Consider the following 24,024-nt stretch of genomic DNA (forward strand, 5'->3'; position numbering starts at 1 on the left):
AAATACATGTCATCCTCAGAATTTTCACTAGTGTCAGCCATTTTGGGAAACAATAGCACCAAATCTTGCTATTAGCTACAGAACTTACTGATATAAAATAATAAAGCACATAGCAAAGTACATACACTGAAATAGTATATTCACAAGGAGTGATTGTCATGTGACTCACCAAAATTAAACAGGATTGCACAAAAGAAAATCCTGGCAGAAAAAATGGAGCTACTGCACCTGCAAAGGAAAATTATTCCCAGAAATTTAGGTAAACATAACCCCCTAAAAATCAGCAAGATTGTACCTGCAAGGGTAAATTATGCACAAACTATCAGGTAATAATAACACCCTAAAACCAGCAATATTGCACAAAAGGTAAATTATTCACATGGTATTAATCAATAATAACACCCTAAAAACCAGCAATATTGCAAACAAAGGTAAGTTATGCACAGGGTGTTAATCAATAATAACACCCTAAAAACCAGCAATATTGCAGACAAAGGTAAGTTATGCACAGGGTGTTAATCAATAATAACACCCTAAAAACCAGCAATATTGCAAACAAAGGTAAGTTATGCACAGGGTGTTAATCAATAATAACACCCTAAAAACCAGCAATATTGCAAACAAAGGTAAGTTATGCACAGGGTGTTAATCAATAATAACACCCTAAAAACCAGCAATATTGCAAACAAAGGTAAGTTATGCACAGGGTGTTAATCAATAATAACACCCTAAAAACCAGCAATATTGCAAACAAAGGTAAGTTATGCACAGGGTGTTAATCAATAATAACACCCTAAAAACCAGCAATATTGCAAACAAAGGTAAGTTATGCACAGGGTGTTAATCAATAATAACACCCTAAAAACCAGCAATATTGCAAACAAAGGTAAGTTATGCACAGGGTATTAATCAATAATAACACCCTAAAAACCAGCAATATTGCAAACAAAGGTAAGTTATGCACAGGGTGTTAATCAATAATAACACCCTAAAAACCAGCAATATTGTAAACAAAGGTAAGTTATGCACAGGGTGTTAATCAATAATAACACCCTAAAAACCAGCAATATTGCAAACAAAGGTAAGTTATGCACAGGGTATTAATCAATAATAACACTATAAAAAAAGAAACATTGCACACAAAGGTAAATTATTATTTTAGTGTGATTGCTGTAGTGAATGCTTCCTCTGACCATCCCAGTAAAGAATGGTTACTGATTTTCCTGGCTGCAAACTTGAATTACCACATAAAATTTAATAATTCTCCCATATACAGGCCCCGATGTTACGCAGAAAGTTTGGATACCTGGGGGCTAGAGCCTTGTCTAAGGGCAAAGGTAAAAGATACACACATCTCAAGCATAAACAGGCCACCCAGGGCTATCCCAGTCAAAACAGAAAGCGCTAAACCAGTATGTGTTACTTCAAATGGTTGGTTAACAGAGGGTTAGGCAAAAATCCCAGTTAGGAAAATATATCTATTTATTCAACATAACATTATATACACACTCTAGACACACCTTAAACCTAAACGCCCAAATGAGGGTAGACAAGAAACAGCTGGCTGGAGGTCCAGCGACCATAACCACTAGGCCTAGTCAGCACCAGGCCATCACTACTCCATTACAAACCCCAATTGTTATTTCCTCACTCATCCCACAGCACCCTGACCATGTCAGAGCCTAGATGAACATACAGGTAAGCCATAGAAGAGCTTATGGCTTGAGTTGGTTAAACAAAAGGGGTACACAACTACAAACTTAGATTAAACACACAGCATCTCCGACGCCAGCCTCCACACCATGCTGACTCCGCATGACTGCCCTCAGCCACGCTTACCCAGCGTACCCAAACATAGTTGGAAAATAAATCCCTAGCAGGATTTCTTTATAATTATAGTTTAACCTACTTTGCAGTACCCCCAAAAGCACATTATGAATTATAAAATTATTCTTTACAATTTAAACATTCTTACTATTATGCCACACTTCTCCACTATATGTACATTACAATATCATGCAGAACCATGCATAACACATGATCAGTTATCTCACTACTGCATGACCAGTTATGTCACTACTGCATGACCAGTTATGTCACTACTGCATGATCAGTTATGTCACTACTGCATGACCAGTTATGTCACTACTGCATGACCAGTTATGTCACTACTGCATGATCAGTTATGTCACTACTGCATGACCAGTTATGTCACTACTGCATGACCAGTTATGTCACTACTGCATGACCAGTTATGTCACTACTGCATGATCAGTTATGTCACTACTGCATGACCAGTTATGTCACTACTGCATGACCAGTTATGTCACTACTGCATGACCAGTTATGTCACTACTGCATGACCAGTTATGTCACTACTGCATGATCAGTTATGTCACTACTGCATGACCAGTTATGTCACTACTGCATGACCAGTTATGTCACTACTGCATGACCAGTTATGTCACTACTGCATGATCAGTTATGTCACTACTGCATGATCAGTTATCTCACTACTGCATGACCAGTTATGTCACTACTGCATGATCAGTTATGTCACTACTGCATGATCAGTTATCTCACTACTGCATGACCAGTTATGTCACTACTGCATGATCAGTTATGTCACTACTGCATGATCAGTTATGTCACTACTGCATGATCAGTTATGTCACTACTGCATGATCAGTTATGTCACTACTGCATGATCAGTTATGTCACTACTGCATGATCAGTTATGTCACTACTGCATGATCAGTTATGTCACTACTGCATGATCAGTTATGTCACTACGGCATGACCAGTTATGTCACTACTGCATGACCACTTATGTCATTACTGCATGACCAGTTATGTCACTACTGCATGACCAGTTATGTCACTACTGCAAGACCAGTTATGTCACTACTGCATGACCAGTTATGTCACTACAGCTTGACCAGTTATGTCACTACTGCATGACCAGTTATGTCACTACAGCTTGACCAGTTATGTCACTACTGCATGACCAGTTATGTCACTACAGCTTGACCAGTTATGTCACTACTGCATGACCAGTTATGTCACTACTGCATGACCAGTTATGTCACTACTGCATGACCAGTTATGTCATTACTGCATGACCAGTTACGTCACTACTGCATGACCAGTTATGTCATTACTGCATGACCAGTTATGTCACTACTGCATGACCAGTTATGTCACTACTGCATAACCAGTTATGTCACTACTGCATGACCAGTTGTCACTACTGCATGACCAGTTATGTCACTACGGCATGACCAGTTATGTCACTACTGCATGACCATTTATGTCATTACTGCATGAACAGTTACGTCACTACTGCATAACCAGTTATGTCACTACTGCATAACCAGTTATGTCACTACTGCATGACCAGTTATGTCACTACTGCATGACCAGTTATGTCACTACTGCATGACCAGTTACGTCACTACTGCATGACCACTTATGTCATTACTGCATGAACAGTTACGTCACTACTGCATAACCAGTTATGTCACTACTGCATAACCAGTTATGTCACTACTGCATGACCACTTATGTCATTACTGCATGAACAGTTACGTCACTACTGCATAACCAGTTATGTCACTACTGCATGACCAGTTATGTCACTACTGCATGAACAGTTATGTCACTACTGCATAACCAGTTATGTCACTACTGCATGACCAGTTATGTCACTACTGCATGATCAGTTGTCACTACTGCATGACCAGTTATGTCACTACTGCATGACCAGTTATGTCACTACTGCATGACCAGTTATGTCACTACTGCATGACCAGTTATGTCACTACTGCATGATCAGTTATGTCACTACTGCATAACCAGTTATGTCACTACTGCATAACCAGTTATGTCAATACTGCATGACCAGTTATGTCACTACTGCATGATCAGTTGTCACTACTGCATGACCAGTTATGTCACTACTGCATAACCAGTTATGTCACTACTGCATAACCAGTTATGTCACTACTGCATAACCAGTTATGTCACTACTGCATGACCAGTTATGTCACTACTGCATGACCAGTTATGTCACTACTGCATGATCAGTTATGTCACTACTGCATAACCAGTTATGTCACTACTGCATAACCAGTTATGTCAATACTGCATGACCAGTTATGTCACTACTGCATGATCAGTTGTCACTACTGCATGACCAGTTATGTCACTACTGCATAACCAGTTATGTCACTACTGCATAACCAGTTATGTCACTACTGCATGACCAGTTATGTCACTACTGCATGACCAGTTATGTCACTACTGCATGACCAGTTATGTCAATACTGCATGACCAGTTATGTCACTACTGCATAACCAGTTATGTCACTACTGCATAACCAGTTATGTCACTACTGCATAACCAGTTATGTCACTACTGCATAACCAGTTATGTCACTACTGCATGACCAGTTATGTCACTACTGCATGACCAGTTATGTCACTACTGCATAACCAGTTATGTCACTACTGCATGACCAGTTATGTCACTACTGCATGACCAGTTATGTCACTACTGCATAACCAGTTATGTCACTACTGCATAACCAGTTATGTCACTACTGCATAACCAGTTATGTCACTACTGCATAACCAGTTATGTCAATACTGCATGACCAGTTATGTCACTACTGCATGATCAGTTATGTCACTACTGCATAACCAGTTATGTCACTACTGCATAACCAGTTATGTCAATACTGCATGACCAGTTATGTCACTACTGCATAACCAGTTATGTCACTACTGCATGATCAGTTATGTCACTATATATATATATATATATATATATATATATATATATATATATATATATATATATATATATATGTATATATATATATATATATATATATATATTATACAGTATTGGTCTCTCATGCCCCAAATGTTAGTAGGAAAAGAAAAAAATTGGGAAACAAAAGAAAAAACTACAAAAACTGCTAAATAATGTAATGCGCGTATGTGGAATTCGTCGATGTTGCCGCCACCACGTCATTTTGGACAAACTTCTTGGCACTGTATCTCGGTAAGTACTGATCATAATTTTTTTTTTTTGGTCTTATTACCTTCACAAAAATATGCTCTTTAATTCTGTAAGAAAAAATATTTTTTTTTTTTCGAAATTTCTTGGACACTGGAGCACCACTTCAGATTTTGGCCTTGGACCCTGAAGGGGTTAAGAGATGTGAAAGATAGTAGCCAAGTGAGAGTTAAGGTTGAAGTACTGCGTGCTGCAGTAAGACACTGTGAACTTTGCACGCTACACAGAACACCAGCTGCTCACTAACCCAAGTAAGTATCTGAGCTTAATTTGCACCAGCTTGATGACTATATTAACCAGTATGGGGAGCATTGGTTACCAGATTGTTTAATCAAAGTTAACTTGCCTATTGAATCAAGGCAATCTTCTTGTTGATCCAAAGTAACCAGCTTGGTAAATCAAGATTGATTAGCTTGTTGAATCAAAGTGAACTGTCATGTTAACCAAAGTTAATCTGCTTTTTGGTCCAAGGTGATCAGCTCTGTTTGTCAAGGTTAACCAGCCTGTTAACCCAGTAAATCATAGTAGTTAGTCAAGAATAATCAGCCTGTTGAACCATGGTAACCAGCAGAGGCGTCGCTAAAGTTGGAGTAACCCAGGGCGGAATCTCTAATGTCACCCGTTGCAGCATCCAGTTATGTCACTACTGTATGACAAGTTATGTCACTACTTCATGACCAGTTATGTCACTACTGTATGACCAGTTATGTCACTACTGTATGACCAGTTATGTCACTACTTCATGACCAGTTATGTCACTACTGTATGACCAGTTATGTCACTACTGTATGACAAGTTATGTCACTACTTCATGACCAGTTATGTCACTACTGTATGACCAGTTATGTCACTACTGTATGACAAGTTATGTCACTACTTCATGACCAGTTATGTCACTACTGTATGACCAGTTATGTCACTACTGTATGACAAGTTATGTCACTACTGCATGACCAGTTATGTCACTACTGTATGACCAGTTATGTCACTACTGTATGACAAGTTATGTCACTACTGCATGACCAGTTATGTCACTACTGTATGACCAGTTATGTCACTACTGTATGACAAGTTATGTCACTACTGCATGACCAGTTATGTCACTACTGTATGACCAGTTATGTCACTACTGTATGACAAGTTATGTCACTACTGCATGACCAGTTATGTCACTACTGTATGACCAGTTATGTCACTACTGTATGACAAGTTATGTCACTACTGCATGACCAGTTATGTCACTACTGTATGACCAGTTATGTCACTACTGTATGACAAGTTATGTCACTACTGCATGACCAGTTATGTCACTACTGTATGACCAGTCATGTCACTACTGTATGACCAGTTATGTCACTACTGCATGACCAGTTATGTCACTACTGTATGACCAGTCATGTCACTACTGTATGACCAGTTATGTCACTACTGTATGACAAGTTATGTCACTACTGCATGACCAGTTATGTCACTACTGTATGACCAGTCATGTCACTACTGTATGACCTGTTATGTCACTACTGCATGAAAAGTTATGTCACTACTGCATGACCAGTTATGTCACTACTGCATGACCAGTTATGTCACAACTGTATGACCAGTTATGTCACTACTGCATGACCAGTTATGTCACTACTGTATGACCAGTTATGTCACTACTGTATGACAAGTTATGTCACTACTGCATGACCAGTTATGTCACTACTGTATGACCAGTTATGTCACTACTGTATGACAAGTTATGTCACTACTGCATGACCAGTTATGTCACTACTGTATGACCAGTCATGTCACTACTGTATGACCAGTTATGTCACTACTGCATGACCAGTTATGTCACTACTGTATGACCAGTCATGTCACTACTGTATGACCAGTTATGTCACTACTGTATGACAAGTTATGTCACTACTGCATGACCAGTTATGTCACTACTGTATGACCAGTCATGTCACTACTGTATGACCTGTTATGTCACTACTGCATGAAAAGTTATGTCACTACTGCATGACCAGTTATGTCACTACTGCATGACCAGTTATGTCACTACAGCATGACCAGTTATGTCACTACTGCATGACCAGTTATGCCACTACTGCATGACCAGTTACGTCACAACTGCATGACCAGTTATGTCACTACTGCATGACCAGTTACGCCACTACTCCATGATCAGTTATGTCATTACAGCATGACCAGTTATGTGACAACTGTATGACCAATTATGTCACTACAGCATGACCGGTTATGTCACTACTGCATGACCAGTTATGTCACTACTGCATGATGTTACGCGGAAAGGTGGGATATCTGGGGGCTAGAGCCTTGTCTAAAGGCAAAGGTTAAAGTTACACACATCTGAAGCATAAACAGGCCACCCAGGGCTATCCCAGTCAAAACAGAAAGCGCTAAACCAGTAAGTGTTACTTCAATGGGTTGGGTAACAGAGGGTTAGGCAAAAATCCCCGTTAGGAAAATATATCTATTTATTCAACATAACATTATATACACACTCTAGACACACCTTATCCTAAACGCCCAAATGAGGGTACACAAGAAACAGCTGGCTGGAGGTCCAGCCACTATAACCACTAGGCCTAGTTAGCGCCAGGCCGTCACTACTCCACTACAAACACCATTTCTTATTTCCTCTCTCATCCCAGAGAACGCTGACCATGTCAGAGCCTAGGTGAACATACAGGTAAGCCATAGAAGAGCCTATGGCTTGAGTTTGTTAAACAAAAGGAGTACATAACTACAAACTTAGCTTAAACACACAGCATCTCCGACGCCAGCCTCCACACCATGCTGACTCCGCATGACTGCCCCCAACCATGCTTACCCAGCGTACCCAAACACAGTTGGAAAATAAATCTCTAACAGGATTTCTTTATAATTATAGTTTAACCTACTTTGCAGTACAACCAAAAGCACATTTTGAATTATAAAATTATTCTTTACAATTACAACTTTCATACTATTATGGCACACTTCTCCACTATATGTATATTACAATGTCATGCAGAACCCTGCATAACACCCCCACCCCCAGACCATAGGTCTCACTCTGCTAGTGGGGTCCCTATGGACAGCGCTAGGCAAAAGGAAAGAGAAAGAAAATAAACCCCACATTAAGGTCTAAGGCAACGGACAAAATGTTAACTGGGAAATAACCACCATGCAATCACGGTCTTTTGGTACTACAAATATGCAATATTAACAAACTGAGGTACTAGATTGCAGACATGTGAAACTCGCAGAACATGAAAGTGATCAAGTTCTATGTCAAACGAGCCCACAGTCACACTCTTAGACAACTGTGTTAGGAAAAGGCACCATCACAACACAGCGCTGGCCAGGCACTGGCGTTGATGCATTTTACCTAAATTACATCAAGCAAACTTATAAACGAGCAAGTTAACTTTGTACAAAGGTGCCCCTGAGAAATACCGTTTTATGAAGTAACACCAAAGTTCAGTATGTTGCAAGGCAGACCAAACTGTATGTGCCACCAAAAAAAACTTTTAAACAGTAAGTACATTTTCGAGAAGTTCAAAGAAAAGGAAAACAAATTTCTCATGTTAAATTCTACTTAGAAAGCAACATCACATTATCTCTCCCATCTCACAGCAATGTTTAGTAAACGAAACTGGTTCCCCATGACACACCTCCGCGAGAATCAGGAGAGCACAGGAGGGGGGAAAAAATATCAGGCCCCAAAAACAACAGGTGGATAGTCACATAAATCTTGTTGGTGGGACTGTGGCCGTAAAACCCTGGAGTCATCACTGAAGACCCCCAAAAGGTGGACCTCCCATGCCGACACTTACATGTCATTCCAAGGACCCTGGAGTCACCCCAACGGTGATCCAAAAACGAAAAATTGAAAAGAGACATGACCCAAACCATGGAGGGCATCACCGCCAGCCCCACATTCACTAAAACGTTAGGTCCAACAGTCCCTATACCAACATAAAACCGGGGCGAGGTATTCCAGCAAACACATAAAAAAAATGTAGCATACCTTACCTAGGCATGGCACTTGATGTGACTACCCCCCAAAACATACACACACTGGGGAATCCTGATACCTCCAGCTCCAGCTCAACCTGCCCTTCTCCTTTGGGTAGTCCAGGGTTCCATCTACTCGTCTACTGCAAATCACTGCAAAATGAGAATAGATAAGTGATCTATACACTACATCGTGCACTTTAAACATGAGATAAGGCATCAGCAACCACATTCTCTACTCCCTTCACATAATGAATCATATGATTAAGAGGTTGGAGAAGCAAGGCTCACCTCATAAGTCTCTGATTGTGGTTCCTCATTAAGTGAAGGAAACGTAAAGGATTATGATCACTATACACAGTTATAGGGTGAGCTGATGATATATACACCTCAAAATGTTGCACTGGCAACACTAAAGCAAGAGCCTCCTTTTCTATGGTAGTATAACTTCTTTGGTGCCTGTTACTTTTTGCCAAGAAGCAGCTGAGTGGCATTACTTGCCCTGCTCTACCCTGCAACAAGACTTCCCCAACCCCTGTATCATTTGGCAAAACATGGGGTGGGTAACTCAGGATTATACATAAAAGATCTTGAGGGTTTAATGGCATACAAAAGGTTCATGTACAGAGATATTAAAGTTACAAATATGGGTGTGTCCTTGCCACACATGGTCATGGGAATCAGATGATCCCCCCACGGTTCATTCACACACTTTGCATGGAGTTCATAAAGAGGAGACAGAACCTAATTTCTTAAATGTACCTGGCGGCAGTCAGTGCACGTTTTCAAGGTATCACCTAGTGTGAGACCAGTAAAAGACAATGTCCACCGACTCTCGCTGGATACAAACACAGTCTCTAGAAATAAACACTTCACTTCCTTCAAGGAACCTATTTCACCCCAGGTTACATCATGCCAAACCTGCTGACATTGCACAAATTTCAAAACCTTTGCCTCATGGGGGTTAACATGGCCCCATTTTTCAGCATCCCAAAACTCTTTCACTAAGGTGCACCAAGGCTGAGCCAACACTACAACCAGTCTTTCAGAAGATCCAAGTCTTCCACAATCTCTTACAATTTTTCTGCTTACATTATCTTTCTCAGAGACCTTATCCACCATCATTTTGAAGCCCCCACACAGTTCCATCGTAGCCTTCCCAGGACCCAGCTCCAATGCCAATCCCATCTCTCCAGCTTCCAGAATGTGTAGCACCACCTCATGGTTCCATGCCATCCTGGGCGGACTGGCAGACTGGTGCACTAGTGCTATCGACCTCATCTTAGCCAAGCATTTTCTGAAACTGAGAAAAAACACCGCTGGGGAAACATCACCATCCGCACGTAGCCCATGACTTAATGATTCCAGAGTGCTTCCCCACACGGTAATGAAAAGGAGGGGAATTCCCTCATCCCAGTCCTTCAGGTACTGGGTAAAACAAGCATGCATTGCCCAGAGAGACTGGGAAAACCATGGTGCTTTTCTTTAACTCCAAGGATGATATACATTGGTAAATTTAACCACAAGTAGGCCTCTATAAACTACATAACATTTCATAAAATATGGCGTCTGGGTGATTTGTGCAAACCCTAAGAGACAAAAATGTTTCACCAGAAATCTCAAAACCACACACACAAAATTATTCAGAAAGGGTATAGACTCTGGCATCCTGTTAGGATAGGAATTTATTATAAACACCAATTATTTAGCTCTTCCCTCTTAACACTGAAATGCCGTTCCTTCAGAATCTGTAAAACATACTGACAAAGACACTTTAATAGTTCTGCTGCGGCCACGTAAGCACAGGTCCTCGTAAAAAGAGTCTTGCTCATTTGATCAACTCTGCAAAATAAACACTTGGTGAATTTGGGAACAACATCCTCCGCAACAGCTGATAAATGAATAGCATTCAGGTCACAATCTTCCTGGGCCTCACTCAGCTGCTGCAGAGTCAGGGGATTCTTTCTCACATCAGCACCAAGACCACATCTCCAACCGAGTTCTGGTTGAGCTGGTTCAGCACTGCTCTGAGTCTCCTGCAGGTCAGATTCAATGAACAGGCTCCCCAGGCCCAAACCATCACCACAGTGTGCAGAAGGGTCACAGGGAGGCACAGCTCCTGCCCTGTTCCCCTGTTTAGTCCTAGAACCCACTGAAAATTTTTCAGGCACCGTCACTCCAATTAGATCATTACCACCTTGTAAAGCAGGGTCCTGCAAAACCAAACATTCCTCACTTTTGAGGAGTCCCACAACGTTGTTGCCTAGTAGAAGGTCAACTCTTGCAAAAGGTGCATCTTCTGCAATACCTATAGGTAGGTACCCAGACTGGTACGTAGGCTCTACCCATAACCTGTGCACTGGAGTCTTGACAGGGGCTCCAGCTATCCCTTTAAGAAAAATGTCCAATCCGGTGTAGGTCTCATCCGACACTGGCAATATACCCCTGCGAAGCAAGGTGTATGTGCTACAAGTGTCCCTCAAAGACATAACACCCGTGATCCTACCTTCATTTTGGTGTAAGGCCACAGTAGACTTACTTGAATAGACCTTCATCCGAGGGTCTAAGACAGCTGGTCTTCTTTGGATACCTTGGGGCAAGACTGCAGTGCAAGCAACATCATATGTAACCGGTGTACTTACTGGAGAAGCATCTGCTGCAGCCTGGTCCCTAAGCATCTTTCGACAATATGGCTGCCGGTGGCCCTGTTTATTGCAATATGTACAGTGATAAGGTTTAAAAGCCCCCTGCACACTTGACATATGCTGGGGCCCATGATCTTGTGGAACTGGACTCTTTCTACCTGTCCCCGGTAGTCCTGGACCTGTAACAACTCACTTAAAACCTTCTCGGGTAGATACTGGAAAATTAGGCTTATTAAAACTCTGGTGGTTATTAGGCTGATAAATGGGTGGCTTAAACTTCTGAAATTTTTTATTTCTATTTGTGGGTGGAGAAAAGTTTATTAGTATGTGGGGTGTGGTAATTACTACCAAAATTTTTGGTTAGCTAAAAATCTCTCACCCAGCTCTAAAGCATTATTAAAATAAATCAAGATCCTTCTTAAGATATGCCTAAAGGTAAGGAGGAACATTTCTCAAAAGATCCTGTAACAAAATTTAGGTAATTACACCTTCATAATTGCCTACCACCCCCTTTGAGCGACACCACCTATTTAGAAGTGACATCTTCTCCTTACCATATTCCACCAAAGACTGCCCTGACTGAAACTTTAATCCTATGAACTTCTGCCGGTACCTTTCCGGCAACATTTGATAAGCCAGTAAAACTACCTCTTTTAGTTTATGATAATCAGAAAAGGCAGATCCTTCTAAGGAACTAATGGCCTGTAACACTTTACCAACTAATTGGGTTCTTGCTAATGTCGCCCATTCCTTTTCCGGCCAAACTTGGGATTTGGCCGTACTTTCAAATAACAGAAAAAACTGGTCTGGGTCTTTCTCTAGGAATTTGGGCACAAATTTTATGGCTTTATCCAAATGAAAAACATCTACCCTTGTGTCTGTGTCTGGGTGAGAAGCAAGCTGCCTCTCTTTAGCTCTTTCTTGAGCCCTGAGCTCCTCTAAGGCTCTCTGTTCCTGGATCTTTGTGTGCTCAATTCTTAACCGTTCCTTTTCTTCTGCAACTAGGGCTAATTTCTTTTCTAAAATTACTACTTCCTTATCCAGGTTCTTATCATGGGAATTTGATTCAATGTCACCTTCCAAATACATGTCATCCTCAGAATTTTCACTAGTGTCAGCCATTTTGGGAAACAATAGCACCAAATCTTGCTATTAGCTACAGAACTTACTGATATAAAATAATAAAGCACATAGCAAAGTACATACACTGAAATAGTATATTCACAAGGAGTGATTGTCATGTGACTCACCAAAATTAAACAGGATTGCACAAAAGAAAATCCTGGCAGAAAAAATGGAGCTACTGCACCTGCAAAGGAAAATTATTCCCAGAAATTTAGGTAAACATAACCCCCTAAAAATCAGCAAGATTGTACCTGCAAGGGTAAATTATGCACAAACTATCAGGTAATAATAACACCCTAAAACCAGCAATATTGCACAAAAGGTAAATTATTATTTTAGTGTGATTGCTGTAGTGAATGCTTCCACTGACCAAACCAGTAAAGAATGGTTACTGATTTTCCAGGTTGCAAACTTGAATTACAACATAAAATTTGATAATTCTCCCATATACAGGTCCACATGTTATGCAGAAAGTTGGGATACCTGGGGTCTAGAGCCTTGTCTAAGGGCAAAGGTAAAAGTTACACACATCTCAAGCATAAACAGGCCACCCAGGGCTATCCCAGTCAAAACAGAAAGCGCTAAACCAGTATGTGTTACTTCAATGGGTTGGTTAACAGAGGGTTAGGCAAAAATCCCCGTTAGGAAAATAAATCTATTTATTCAACATAACATTATATAAACACTCTAGACACACCTTAATCCTAAACGCCCAAATGAGGGTAGACAAGAAATAGGCGGCTGGAGGTACAGCCACCGTAACCACTAGGCCTAGTCAGCGCCAGGCCGTCACTACTCCACTACAAACCCAATTTCTTATTTCCTCACTCTTCCCAGAGCACCCTGACCATGTCAGAGCCTAGATGAACATACAGGTAAGCCATAGAAGAGCTTATGGCTTGAGTTGGTTAAACAAAAGGAGTACACAACTACAAACTTAGATTAAACACACAGCATCTCCGATGCCAGCCTCCACACCATGCTGACTCCACGTGACTGCCCTCAGCCACGCTTACCCAGCGTACCCAAATATAGTTGGAAAATAAATCACTAACACGATTTCTTTATAATTATAGTTTAACCTACTTTACAGTACCCCCAAAAGCACGTTATGAATTATAAAATTATTCTATACAATTATAACATTCTTACTATTATGCACACTTCTCCACTATATGTACATTGCAATGTCATGCAGAACCATGCATAACACATGACAAGTTATGTCACTACTGCATGAATAGTTGTCATTACTGCATGACCAGTTATGTCACTACTGCATGACAAGTTATGTCACTACTGCATGACCACTTATGTCACTACTGCATGACAAGTTATGTCACTACTGCATGACCACTTATGTCACTACTGCATGACCAGTTATGTCACTACTGCATGACAAGTTATGTCACTACTGCATGACCACTTATGTCACTACTGCATGACCAGTTATGTCACTACTGCATGTCCAGTTATGTCACTACTGCATGACCAGCTATCTTAGTACTGCATGACCAGTTATGTCACTATTGCATGAATAGTTATGTCACTACAGCATTACCAGTTACATTACTACTGCATGACAAGTTATGTCACTACTGCATGACCAGTTACGTCACTACTGCATGACCAGTTATGTCACTACTGCATGACCAGTTATGTCACTACTGCATGACCAGTTATGTCACTACAGCTTGACCAGTTATGTCACTACTGCATGACCAGTTATGTAACTACTGCATGACCAGTTATGTCACTACTGCATGACCAGTTATGTCACTACAGCTTGACCAGTTATGTCACTACTGCATGACCAGTTATGTCACTACTGCATGACCAGTTATGTCACTACTGCATGACCAGTTATGTCACTACTGCATGACCAGTTATGTCATTACTGCATGACCAGCTATGTCACTACTGCATTATCAGTTATGTCACTACTGCCTGTCCAGTTACGTCACTACTGCATGACCAGTTATGTCACTCCAGCATGACCAGTTATGTGATTACTGCATTACCAGTTATGTAACTACTGCATGACCAGTTACGTCGCTATTGCATGACCAGTTATATCACTACTGCATGACCAGTTATGTCAATACAGCGTGACCAGTTAAGTCACTACTGCATGACAAGTTATGTCGCTACTGCATGACCAGTTATGTCACTACTGCATGAACACTTATGTCACTACTGCATGACCAGTTATGTCACTACTGCATGATCAGTTATGTCATAACAGCATGACCAGTTATGTCACTACAGCATGACCAGTTATGTCACTTATGCATAAACAATTATTTCATTATTGAATTACCAGTTATGTCACTACTGCATGACCAGTTATGTCACTACTGCATGAATAGTTATGTCACTACTGCATGAATAGTTATGTCACTACAGCATTACCAGGTACATTACTACTGCATGACAAGTTATGTCATTACTGCATGACCAGTTACGTCACTACTGCGTGACAAGTTATGTCAATACTGCATGATCAGTTATGTCACTACTGCATGACCAGTTATGTCACTACTGCATAACCAGTTATGTCACTACTGCATGACCAGTTATGTCACTACTGCATGACCAGTTATGTCACTACAGCATGACCAGTTATGTCACTACTGCATGACCAGTTATGTAACTACTGCATGACCAGTTCCGTCGCTACTGCATGACCAGTTATGTCACTACTGCATGACGAGTTATGTCACTAGAGCGTGACCAGTGATGTCACTACTGCTTGACCAGTTATGTCACTACTGCATCACCAGTTATGTCGCTACTGCATGACCACTTATGTTACTACTGCATGACCAGTTATGTCACTTCTGCATGTCCAGTTATGTCACTATTGCGTGACAAGTTATGTCACTACAGCATCACCAGTTATGTCACTACAGCGTGACCAGTTATGTCGCTACTGCATGGCCAGTTATGTCACTACTGCATGACCAGTTATGTCACTACTGCATTACCAGTTATGTCAACACTGCTTCACCAATTATGTCACTACTGCATGTCCAGTTATGTCACTACTGCATGACCAGTTATGTCACTACTGCATGACCAGTTATGTCACTACTGCATGACCAGTTATGTCACTACTGGATTACCAGTTATGTCAACACTGCTTCACCAATTATGTCACTACTGCATGTCCAGTTATGTCACTACTGCATGACCAGTTATGTCACTACTGCATGACCAGTTATGTAACTACTGCATGACCAGTTACGTCGCTACGGCATGACCAGTTATATCACTACCGCATGACCAGTTATGTCACTACAGCGTGACCAGTTATGTCACTACTTCATGACAGTTATGTCACTACTGCATGACCAGTTATGTCACTACTGCATGATCAGTTATTTCATTACAGCACGACCAGTTATGAAACTACAGCATGGCCAGTTATGTCAATACTGCATAACAAGTTATGTCATTACTGAATTACCAGTTATGTCACTACTGCATGACCGGTTATGTCCCTACTGCATCACCAGTTATATCACTACTGCATGACAAGTTATGTCACTACTGCATCACCAGTTATATCACTACTGCATGACAAGTTATGTCACTACTGCATGACCGGTTATGTCCCTACTGCATCACCAGTTATATCACTACTGCATGACAAGTTATGTTACTACTGCATGACCAGCTATGTCACTACAGCATGATCAGTTATGTCACTACTGCATGACCAATTATGTCGCAGATGCATGACCAGTTATGTCACTACTGCATGACCAGTTATGTCACTACTGCAAGAGAAGTTATGTCACTACTGCATGACAAGTTATGTCAATACTGCATGACCAGTTATATCACTACTGCATGAGAAGTTACGCCACTACTGCATGACCAGTTACGTCACTACTGCATGACCAGTTATGTCACTACTGCATAACCCCTTATGTCACTACTGCATGACCAGTTACGTCATTGCTGCATCACCAGATACGTCACTACTGTATGACCAGTTATGTCACTACGGCATGACCAGTTATGTCACTACAACATGAGCAGTTATGTCACTACTGCATGACCAGTTATATCACTACTCCATGAGCAGTTACGTCACTACTGCATGATCAGTTATGTCACTACAACATGAGCAGTTATGTCACTACTGCATGACCAGTTATATCACTACTGCATGAGCAGTTACGTCACTACTGCATGATCAGTTATGTCACTACTGCATAACCAGTTCCGTCGCTACTGCATGACCAGTTATGTCGCTACTGCATGACCAGTTATGTCACTACTGCATGATCAGTTATGTCACTACTGCATGACCAGTTCCGTCGCTACTGCATGACCAGTTATGTCACTACTGCATGACCACTTATGTCACTACTGCATAACTAGTTATGTCACTACTGCATGAACAGTTATGTCACTACTGCATGACAAATTATGTCACTACTGCATCACCAGTTATGTCACTACTGCATGACCAGTTATGTCACTACTGCATAACTAGTTATGTCACTACTGCATGACCACTTATGTCACTACTGCATAACTAGTTATGTCACTACTGCATGAACAGTTATGTCACTACTGCATGAACAGTTATGTCACTACTGCATGACCAATTATGTCACTAGAGCATGGCCAGTTATGTCACTACTGCATGACCAGTTACGCCGCTACTGCATCACTAGTTATAGCACAACTGCATGACCAGTTATGTCACTACTGCATGACCAGTTATGTCACTACTGCATGACCAGTTATGTCACTACTTCATGACCAGTTATATCACTATTGCGTGACCAGATACGTCACTACTGCATGACCAGTTATGTCACTACTGTATGAGAAGTTATGTCACTACTGCATGACAAGTTATGTCAATACTACATGACCAGTTATGACACTACTGCATGACAAGTTACGTCACTACTGCATGACAAGTTATGTCAATACTGCATAACCAGTTATGTCACTACTGCATGAGCAGTTACGTCACAACTGCATCACCAGTTATATCACTACTGCATTACCAGTTATATCACTACTGCATAAACAGTTACGTCACTACTGCATGACCAGTTATGTCACTACTGCATGACCAGTTATGTCACTACTGCATGACCAGTTATATCACAACTGCATGACCAGTCATGTCACTACTGCATCACCAGTTATGTCACTAGACCATGGTCAGTTACATCACTACTGCATAACCAGTTATGTCACTACTGCATGACCAGTTATGTCACTTCTACATGACCAGTTATGTCACTACTGCATTACCAGTTATATCACTACTCCATGACCAGTTATGTCACTACTGCATGACCAGTTATGTCGCTACTGCATGACCAGTTATGTCACTACTGCATGACCAGTTATGTCACTACTGCATGACCAGTTATGTCGCTACTGCATGGTCAGTTATGTCACTCCTGCATATCCAGTTATGTCACTACAGCATGATCAGTTATGTCACTGCTGCATGACCAGTTATGTCACTTCTGCATGACCAGTTATGTCACTACTGCATGACCAGTTACGTCACTACTGCATGACCAGTTATGTCACTACTGCATGACCAGTTATGTCACTACTGCATGACCAGTTACATCACTACTGCATAACCAGTTATGTCACTACTGCATGACCAGTTATGTCACTTCTGCATGACCAGTTATGTCACTACTGCATGACCAGTTACGTCACTACTGCATGACCAGTTATGTCACTACTGCATGACCAGTTATGTCACTACTGTATGACCAGTAATGTCACTACTGCATGACCAGCTATGTCACTACTGCATGACCAGTTATGTCGCTACTGCATGGTCAGTTATGTCACTCCTGCATATCCAGTTATGTCACTACAGCATGATCAGTTATGTCATTACAGCATGACCAGTTATGTCACTATTTCATAACCAGTTATATCACTTCTGCATGACCAGTTATGTCACTACTGCATGACCAGTTATGTCAATACTGTATGACCAGTAACGTCAATACTGAATGACCAGTTATGTGACTACTGCATGACCGGTTACGTTACTACTGCATGACCAGTTATGTCAATACTGCATGACCAGTTATGTCACTACTGCATGACCAGTTATGTCAATACTGTATGACCAGTAACGTCAATACTGAATGACCAGTTATGTGACTACTGCATGACCGGTTACGTTACTACTGCATGACCAGTTATGTCAATACTGCATGACCAGTTATGTCACTACTGCATGACCAGTTATGTCACTTCTGCATGACCAGTTATGTCACTACTGCATGACCAGTTATGTGACTGCTGCATGACCAGTCATGTCACTACTGCTTGAGCAGTTATGTCACTACTGCATGACCAGTTATGTCACTATTGTATGACCAGTTATGTCACTACTGCATGACCAGTTATGTCACTAATGCATGACCAGTTATGTTACTACTGCAATACTTGTTATGTCACTACTGCATAACTAGTTATGTCACTACCGCATGATCAGTTATGTCAATACTGCATGACCAGTTACGTCACTACTGCATGACCTGTTATGTCACTAGTGCATGACCAGATATGTCACTACTGCATGACAAGTTATGTCTGTACTACATGACCAGTTATGTCACTACATCAAGACCAGTTATGTCACTACTGCATGATCACTTGTGTCACTACTGCATGGCTAGTTACGACACTGCTGCATGACCAGTTATGTCACTACTGCATGACCAGTTATGTCACTACAGCATGGCCAGTTATGTCATTACTGCATGACCAGTTATGTCACTACTGCATGACCAGTTATGTCACTACTACATGACCAGTTATGTCACTACTGCATGACCAGTTATGTCACTACAGAATGACCAGTTATGTCACTACTGCTTGACCAGTTATGTCACTACTGCTTGACCAGTTACGTCAGTACTGCATGACCAGTTATGTCACTACTGCATGACCAATTATGTCAATACTGCATGATCAGTTATGTCACTACTGCATGACCAGTTATGTCATCACAGCATGGCCAGTTATATCACTTCTGCATGACCAGTTATGTCACTACAGCATTAGCAGTTACGTCACTACTGCATGACCAGTTATGTCACTACTGCATTAGCAGTTATGTCACTACTGCATTACCAGTTACGTCACTACTGCATGACCAGTTATGTCACTACTGCATGACCAGTTATGTCACTAATGCATGACCAGTTATGTCACTACTGCATGACCAGTTATGTCACTACTGCATGACCAGTTATGTCACTACTGCATGACCAGTTATGACACTACATCATGACCAGTTATGACACTACATCATGACCAGTTATGTCACTACTGCGTGACCAGTTATGTCACTACTGTATGACCAGTTATGTTACTACTGCATGACCAGTTATGTCATTTCTGTATGGCCAGTTATGTCACTACTGTATGACCAGTTATATCACTACTGCATGACCAGTTATATCACTAATGCGTGATCAGTTATGTCATTACAGCATGACCAGCTATGTCACTACTGCATTACCAGTTATGTCACTACTGCATGACCAGTTATGTCACTACTGCATGACCAGTTATGTCACTACTGTATGACCAGGTATGTCTCTAGTGCATGACCAGTTACGTCACAACTGCATGGCCAGTTATGTCATTACAGCATGACCAGTTATGACACTACTGCATTACCAGTTATGTCACTACTGTATGATTAGTTATGTCACTACAACATAAATAGTTATGTCACTACTGCATGACCAGTTATGTGACAGCTGCATGACCAGTCATGTCACTACTGCATGAGCAGTTATGTCACTACTGCATGACCTGTTATGTCTCTACTGTATGACCAGTTATGTCACTACTGCATGACCAGTTATGTCACTAATGCATGACCAGTTATGTTACTACTGCAAGACCAGTTATGTCACTACTGCATGACCAGTTACGTCAATACTGCATGACCATTTACGTCACTAATGCATGACCAGTTATGTCACTACTGCATGACCTGTTATGTCACTACTGCATGACCAGTTATGTCAATACTGCATGACCATTTACGTCACTACTGCATGACCAGTTATGTCTGTACTACCTGACCAGTTATGTCACTACATCAAGACCAGTTATGTCACTACTGCATGATCAGTTATGTCACTACTACATGACCAGTTATGTCACTAATGCATGACCAGTTATGTTACTACTGCAAGACCAGTTATGTCACTACTGCATGACCAGTTGCGTCACTACTGCATGACCTGTTATGTCACTACTGCATGACCAGTTATGTCAATACTGCATGACCATTTACGTCACTACTGCATGACCAGTTATATCACTAATGCATGACCAGTTATGTCACTACATCAAGAACAGTTATGTCACTACTGCATGATCAGTTATGTCACTACTACATGACCAGTTATGTCACTACTGCATGACCAGTTATATCACTACTGCATGACCAGTTATGTCACTACTGCACGACCAGTTATGTCACTACTACATGACCAGTTATGTCACTACTGTATGACCAGTTATGTCACACTTGCATGACCAGTTATGTCACTACTGCATATGCAGTTATGTCACTACTGCATAACCAGTTATGTCACTTCTGCATGACCAGTTTTGTCACTAGTGCATGACCCGTTATGTCACTACTGAATGACCAGTTATGTCACTACTGCATGACCAGTTATATCACTACTGCATGACCAGTTATGTCACTACTGCATGACCAGTTATGTCACTTCTGCATGACCAGTTATGTCACTACTGCATGACCCGTTATGTCACTACTGAATGACCAGTTATGTCACTACTGCATGACCAGTTATATCACTACTGCATGACCAGTTACATCACTACTGCATGACCAGTTATGTCACTTCTGCATGACCAGTTATGTCACTACTGCATGACCCGTTATGTCGCTACTGAATGACCAGTCATATCACTACTGCATGACCAGTTATGTCACTACTGCATGACCAGTTACGTCACTACCGCATAACCAGTTATGTCACTACTATATAACCAGTTATGTCACTACTGCATGACCAGTTATATCATTACTGCATGACCAGTTATGTCACTACTGCATGACCAGTTATATCACTACTGCATGACCAGTTATGTCACTACTGCATGATCAGTTATGTCATTACAGCATGAGGAGCTATGTCACTACTGCATGACCAGTTATGTCACTACTGCATAACCAGTTATGTCACTACTGCATGACCAGTTATGTCACTACTGCATGATCAGTTATGTCAATTCAGCATAATCAGTTATGTCACTTCCGCATGATCAGTTATGTCACTACTGCATGACCAGTTATATCACGACTACATGATCAGTTATGTCATTAGAGCATGACCAGTTATGTCACTACTTCATAACAAGTTATGTCACTACTGCATGGCCAGTTACATCACTACTGCATGACAAATTATGTCACCACAGCAAGACTAGTTATGTCACTACTGCATGAACAGTTATGTCACAACTGCATGACTAGTTATGTCACTACTGCATGACCAGTTATGTCACTGCTGCATGACCAGTTATGTCACTACTGCATGAAGAGTTATGTCACTATTGCATGACCAGTTATATCACTACTGCATGACCAGTTATGTCACTACTTCATGACCAGTTATGTCACTACTGCATGACCAGTTATGTCACTACTGTATGACCAGTTATGTCACTACTGAATGACCAGTTATGTGACTATTGCACGACCAGTTATGTTACAATTGCACGACCAGTTATGTCAATACTGTATGACCAGTTATGTCAAAACTGCTTGAGAAGTTAGGTCACTAATGCATGACCAGTTATGTCACTACGGCATGAACAGTTATGTCACTACTGCATGACCAGTTATGTCACTACTGTATGACAAGTTATGTCACTACTTCATGACCAGTTATGTCACTACGGAATGACCAGTTATGTCACAACTGCATTACCAGTTATGTCACTACTGCATAACCAGTTATGTCACTACTGCATGGCCAGTTACGTCACTACTGCGCGACCAGTTATGTCACTACTGTATGACCAGTTATGTCACTACTGCATGACCAGTTATGTCATAACTGCATGACCAGTTATGTCACTACTGCATGACCAGTTATGTCATTACTGCATGACCAGTTATATCACTACTGCATGACCAGTTATGTCAATGATGAATAACCAGTTATATCACTACTGCATGACCAGTTATGTCTCTACTGCATGACCAGTTATATCACTACTACATGACCAGTTATGTCACTACTGCATGACCAGTTATGTCACTACTGCATGACCAGTTATGTCACTACTGCATGACCAGTTATGTCACTACTGCATAACCAGTTATGTCACTACTTAATGACCAGTTATGTCACTACTGCACGAACAGTTATGTCACTACTGCATGACCAGTTATGTCACTACTGCATGACCAGTTATGTTACTACTCCATGACCAGTTATGTCAGTACAGCATGACCTGTTATGTCTCTACTGCATGACCAATTATGTCACTACTGAATGACCAGTTATGTCACTACTGAATGACCAGTTATGTCACTACTGCATGACCAATTATGTCACTACTGAAAAACCAGTTATATCATTACTGCATGGCCAGTTACGTCACTACTGCATAAACAGTTATGTCACTACTGTATAACCAGTTATGTCACTACTGCATGACCAGTTATGTCACTACTGCATGACCAGTTATGTCACTACTGCATGACCAGTTATATCACTACTGCATGACCAGTTATGTCACTACTGCATGGCCAGTTATGTCACTACTGCATGATCAGTTATGTCATTACAGCCTGACCAGCTGTGTCACTACTGCATGACCAGTTATGTCACTTCTGCATGACGAGTTATGTCACTACTGCATGACCCGTTATGTCACTACTGAATGACCAGTTACATCACTACTGCGTGACCAGTTATGTCACTATTGCATGACTAGTTATATCATTACTGCATGACCAGTTATGTCACTACTGCATGACCAGTTATGTCACTACTGCATGATCAGTTATGTCATTACAGCATGAGGAGCTATGTCACTACTGCATGACCAGTTATGTCACTACTGCATAACCAGTTATGT

At 41.1% G+C, this 24,024-nt stretch overlaps 1 protein-coding gene across 1 annotated transcript in view; it reads left to right on the forward strand.

The window, feature by feature from the left end:
* Window positions 1-4,990: 4,990 nt before the first annotated feature.
* LOC138851346 (uncharacterized) overlaps window positions 4,991-24,024 on the forward strand; it is a gene marked incomplete at its 3' end in the record, with an annotated part of 95,539 nt that continues 76,505 nt past the window's right edge. Inside the window, exon 1 of the mRNA XM_070080390.1 lies at window positions 4,991-5,334. The remainder of the gene's footprint in view (window positions 5,335-24,024) is intronic.

The sequence above is a fragment of the Cherax quadricarinatus genome, unplaced genomic scaffold (assembly GCF_038502225.1).
Source record: "Cherax quadricarinatus isolate ZL_2023a unplaced genomic scaffold, ASM3850222v1 Contig385, whole genome shotgun sequence".
NCBI classification, from domain to species: domain Eukaryota; kingdom Metazoa; phylum Arthropoda; class Malacostraca; order Decapoda; family Parastacidae; genus Cherax; species Cherax quadricarinatus.